Below are 5,501 nucleotides of genomic sequence, written 5' to 3'. Positions count from 1 at the left end.
CCCATTAATTTCAATTTAATTTTAATTAGAGTATATTAACAATCATTATTTCTCTAAATTTCAGGAAAAAACAAAAACTAGCAAAAAATATAAATACACTTTGAAACCACGACAACCCATGTATGTCTATGTAGTTATCATATTATAAACATTTTAATGACTTATTTTCGTCATAACTTGTTGCGTATGCTGAACTGACAACTCCGCTGACGGTCGGACTTCTTAATGCGCATGCGCGGGCTTGCGTACTAACTGCACGTATGCTATCCTGACCATAGACATAACATAAATATATATATATATAATGTCTATGATCCTGACCGCGTATGGATATCTGATTGAACACTCGTTCGGAAGGAAACTGGGGGCGGGATCGTGACGTCATGTTGCAACGTCTCTATATTTATTTTTATAAAATAAATAATAATTATGCATCAGAATAAATGCTGAATACAAATGGATGTTAGTTTTTAGATTTTTTTTATGAAAAATGTGCATCATCGTCACAACTATATAACAACACATTGGAGTTTTCAGATCAAAAATTGAAATAAATAACACTTCCACCAAAACAGAATATTTTTAGATTTTGTTTTGACTCTGGGTTCTTGACGTGCCATCTCCAAAGTTAAGTAATTGGGTTTCAAAACTTTCTCATTTCTCCTAAATATCTTATATTTACTGAGTTTCCTCTCCATGACAAACTCTAATGTGTGTCACATGCATATTGTAGCTCAGAAGGGGAAATATTTCTCCAAAGAATGAGACAAATGGCTAATTCGGCCGTGATTCAAAGCACATGGATTTTACAAGGAATTTGGGGTCTATTTACAGTTTGACTCTGTTGCCATGAGAATTAAAATGAAACAGCTAATAAGAAGAACAACAACACAGTTTTTACACAACTCTGTTAATTGGTAACATTGCATTTTACTGGAAAAGATCAGGCGCTTATGTCACTTGGAAAGTATTTTCTTTCTTGGTTTATTTGCTGCTTTAGTGCAGAGGTAAATTAAATGGATGTTTTTGTTTCTTTTGTGTTTTTTATGAGTTTGGAATGGCTCGTTCTAAACTGAAAATGCTCAAGTCTTATTACTGATTTTTTAAAAAAGGTTGTTCAAAGTGTGGCATCGGGGCCAATTTGTGACCTTTGAAGTGATTTTGTTTGACCTCTGAGCACAAGTAAAGAATGGTTCAAATTTGACCAACAAAATACAAAAACTGTTTTTTTTTTAGATGTTTAGTGATTTACAGATTTCATAACATTTTTTTGTTTATTATTGAAGGACAGATGAGGTCAATGCTAAGAATGTTTTTAAAATAATATTACAAGAATAAAGTCATAAAGTTATGACTTCAATTTTAAAATAAAATTAAAGTCATAAAATAAAATGACTTTATTCTCATATTATTTTTTACTTTATTCTTGTACAATGTTATTATTCTAATATTATGGCTTTATTCTTGTATAATTTCACTTTATTGTATTATTCCAACTTTACTTTCATACGACTTTATTCTTGTAATGTTGACTTTTTATTTTTATTTTTATTTATTTATTTTCTTATTGTGGTCCTGATACTCCATCATGTTATTGAAGAGTTAAAACAAAATAAAAAAAATTAAAAAGATCATTTTAAACTAATTTTTGCTTTTTAAATTTAATAAATTAAAATTTTCCGGTTTTGACAGTGGGATGTTTGCCCAGAAGGCCCAGGGCCCCTTTTATGCAGGAACAGCCCCTGCTTTTCAACTGAATCCTGTAAATAAAAACATGGGCGGACAGACAGAGCATCGCCATAGCTAATGTGCAGGATTGGGAAGATTGGATGAGCATAAACCTCTTTGAGCTACGACCAAAAGGTTTACTGGCTTTGCACCATCTGTTGCTCTCTGCAGATTTAAACCACATAATTCAGTCGACTAAACCGAACTCCAACCTTCTCTACATGCTCTACATTGACATATTTTCCTTCATATGGCCTGGAAGTCCCACTTTTTAAGCCTTGTCCTATTTTAACACCATAATAAAAGCATAAAGTTGGAATTGCATTGAACAATTTAAAGTTGCCTTATTTTTCCAATACTTGTGGGTTTGTAACTTGTAATATTTGTGGGTCTTTGCAGCAAAACAGGAGCCAATAAAGTTTTGATGCAGGTAACCAAGTAAAAATGTACGCCACACTTTTCAGATATTTATTGTTATGCTTTTCATTCATTTTTACATTTAGACACTACATTGTGTTTGATGTCTTATAAAATCTTAATAAAATACATTAAAGTTTGAGGCTTTAATGTGACAATAGTGGAAAAAGTTTAATTTTGCAAAGCGTTCGTTGCTTTTTATTTTAGGAATGACTGACAAAGCAAACACGCTTTCAATAAAAATGGATGAATTTGTTGTCATTAACATTAAAATCAGCTGCCCTGCACTCTAACTCACCTTAGAAATCGGTAGATATACATCTTTAATTTTAATTATTTCACAGTAAAAATATATTTATTTTACAAATGTCTCACCCTTTCATTCCACAGAAAGCAAATACTGAGGCGTTTTTGAGAAGCACCAGCTGTATTTCAGAGGAAACCAGACATTTTACCGCAGGGCAGTTTTGATTGCATAATTTAATTATCAGTAACAGCTGTCATGTGTTGGAGCTGCTGTGCTTTGAGTTTCTAACAAAGAGCTGGTTTGTTGTCCTTCTTGTACTTCCTGTCCTTCCCAAATGGCACCACATTAAACAAGGAAAGATAGAAAATTGACGCCCACATGTAACTTCTGCTAGTAATTCAAATTAGACATCTACTGCATTCTTCATTAAGCATCAGCATAGATTTTAAAGCTGGATGGATCAGAGGAGTTATTAGAAACCTGGTTGTCAGTGTAGATTTAAGCAGCCCTCCTGGACGCAGTGCGCATGCTCCAAACAACAACGTGAACCCTGCTTCGCGTCTTGCAGGCATGAAGCTCTAAGGTAGGAATACGGTGTTTTTTAATCGGAATAAACGTATTATTTGCTTGTCAGTATTCCTGGTCTGGTGGAATAAAGGCTGTTATTCTCTCTGTGATTATATTTAGTTAAATAAATCGGGTGTTTTAAAGCTTAAAACGCAAAGCCCAAGACAGACGGACAATCAATGGACAAGATTAATTGGTAGCGAGCATGCTAGCAGGTGCTGGAACGGTTTTGTAAATCTAACCGCCTAGTCATCTAATCAGAGTCTTTTTTTATAATGGTCTCTCTGCATCTATGCGTGTTTTTCTCGGGGCAGTTGGTGTTTGGTTTTTGTTGGCATATAAAACGCACGGTGCAGGATGAAGCTGAGTTAGCCTTCGATTTGGACAATGGCTAAAGGGCGATTCCACCAATCTTTTTCACTAGCTGAAGATTTTTTATTTTATTTTAATCTGCTCTATTTTTAAAACTACAACACAAACACTGTAATTGTTTTACACTTGTACCAGAATGCTCACAGGCCAGTTTTTGATGTGTGAAACGATTATTTGATTTAAAAGTGATGAATTGGGGTTCAGTTTTAATTAAAGTTGAAGTTGTTGCATTTTATGTTTAATTGTACTGAAATGGGAAGACTGTTTTCATTCGCAACTTGCAGAGCTGGAGCAGAAAATGTCTGACTCGTATAATATATTAAACTATGAAACATTGCCCTGTTTTTGTTACCGTTTAAGGTCGTTGTCTATCATCTACTGAATATTGTTTCAGAAATTGACAAATTCTAATTTATTACAAATGCAAAAGAATCAACTGAAATCACCCTATATTGAACTTCCACAAATCCGAAACATTGTTAATCTGTTGCTAGTGTAAAATAATCTAGTCTAGATTTGAAAAGTCTGTTTTAAAACAAGAGCAAATAGATGCTCAGTTGTTTAAAAAAAAGTGGAATTGCCCTTTTTAGCCATTTTGTTACGAATCGGAAGCCAACTTCAGCTTCTCCTGAGCAGGCTGCGTTAAGCTAATGCTAGCCGTGCTAACTTGGGGATAACTGTGTGCCAGATTTAGTCCGTGATCCGTGTAGCTCCAAACACGCAAACTAACAGGCCCGTACAGCTTCTGCAGCCGAATATAAACGGTGCAAGTGGCTCTACATGCATTTTATGATGACGCTATTCAGTCATTCATTGTTAGAGGCGTTTATGAGGCTCCAGTCTTTCTTTCTGCTGAAAACGTCTTGATTTAACACTTAATCTTGGATTTGCAGCATAAATTAAATATCCATTAAAATCTTCCCTGAATTAGGTGTTCATAAACTCATAGGGATAAAACTGTAAGTATAGTTACTATCTGTCGCTGGGGAATAATGCTGATTATGGGCAGTGTAAGGATGAACTGTCACTATGCATATAATTACAATCATAGAAGATTAACTAGAAGTGTAAATGCTGATTGCTGGTACTTGGATTATACCAAAATTTTCACTGCAGAAACTGGCGTGCTTTGCGTTTTTATTCACTGTGTGACTGGTACAGTTTTAATTTCACTGTAAAAATAATAATAAAAAAATCAAAGGCTTAAAGTTAGCTTTTTTTTTGTTGCTAATTGGTAAAAATTCTCCTTTAAGTTTTCCATGCAACCCGCATAAAGCTAATTTTCTTTGAACGTCGTCTTCAGCTTGGTGACCTTTGGTCGTGCGTCATCTTCATGTGACGGCTGTTCTCAGTAAGGATGTGTTGTGAAAGTTTTTATTACTTCACAGAAGTTGCTGAGTCAGTTTTCTTAAACTGTGAATCCTCATGTTGCCCATATGTGTCATGTTTGAAATACTTTTATTTTTCTGCCCCCGAGAACTTGATGTGGTCAAATTTAAGAAAAATTTCTGGTTAAAACCCATTTTGTAAGGTTGTCACTGATTCGTTTCACCTAGTTGTATAAAACACACTACTGTGCTTGGAGATAAAAAAAAAAAAGCTTACAGGAGCAAGAATCCATGTAATGAAATTAGTAAATGTTTGTCTGCATTTTTTATTTTTATTACTGAGAACATTCTGGACTTCACATTCGACCTGGCGAAGCCTGACCTGCAAATAAACGCGTAGTAACATCTCGGAGTAGTTGGCATGGCAACACATCTATTCAAGTTTTTGGCCAGTTTCAGTTTTCAAGTTTTGGCCAGTTTAATTGAGGTTTGGACTTTAACCACATCGGTCAGACCAGAGCTGATTTACTTCTGTAATTTTAGGCGATTGGACGATACTTTAACGAGAAACAACTTTGCGACTCTTTAGAAAAGTAAATTGGTATTGGCCAAAATCGGACTCGGTAGAGTAGGTCAGGTTTTAATGTGCAACTAAAGCTCATGTGAAAGCTTAGCCCCGCCCCTTTAGAGTCCACCAAAAGTAGGCGGGGCCAAGAGACATTAAGGAGTGTGGCCAGTTGAGCAGAGTACTAGCGATGTCGCTAGCAAGAAATTTAGCAGCCTTTTTCAAGAAATGATTGACCCTTTTTTTTTTTTAAAAAGGGACTAGTAACAAATCTATC

The sequence above is a fragment of the Poecilia formosa genome, unplaced genomic scaffold (assembly GCF_000485575.1).
Source record: "Poecilia formosa unplaced genomic scaffold, Poecilia_formosa-5.1.2 Scaffold281, whole genome shotgun sequence".
Lineage (NCBI taxonomy): Eukaryota > Metazoa > Chordata > Actinopteri > Cyprinodontiformes > Poeciliidae > Poecilia > Poecilia formosa.
This window is presented reverse-complemented; position numbering follows the sequence as displayed.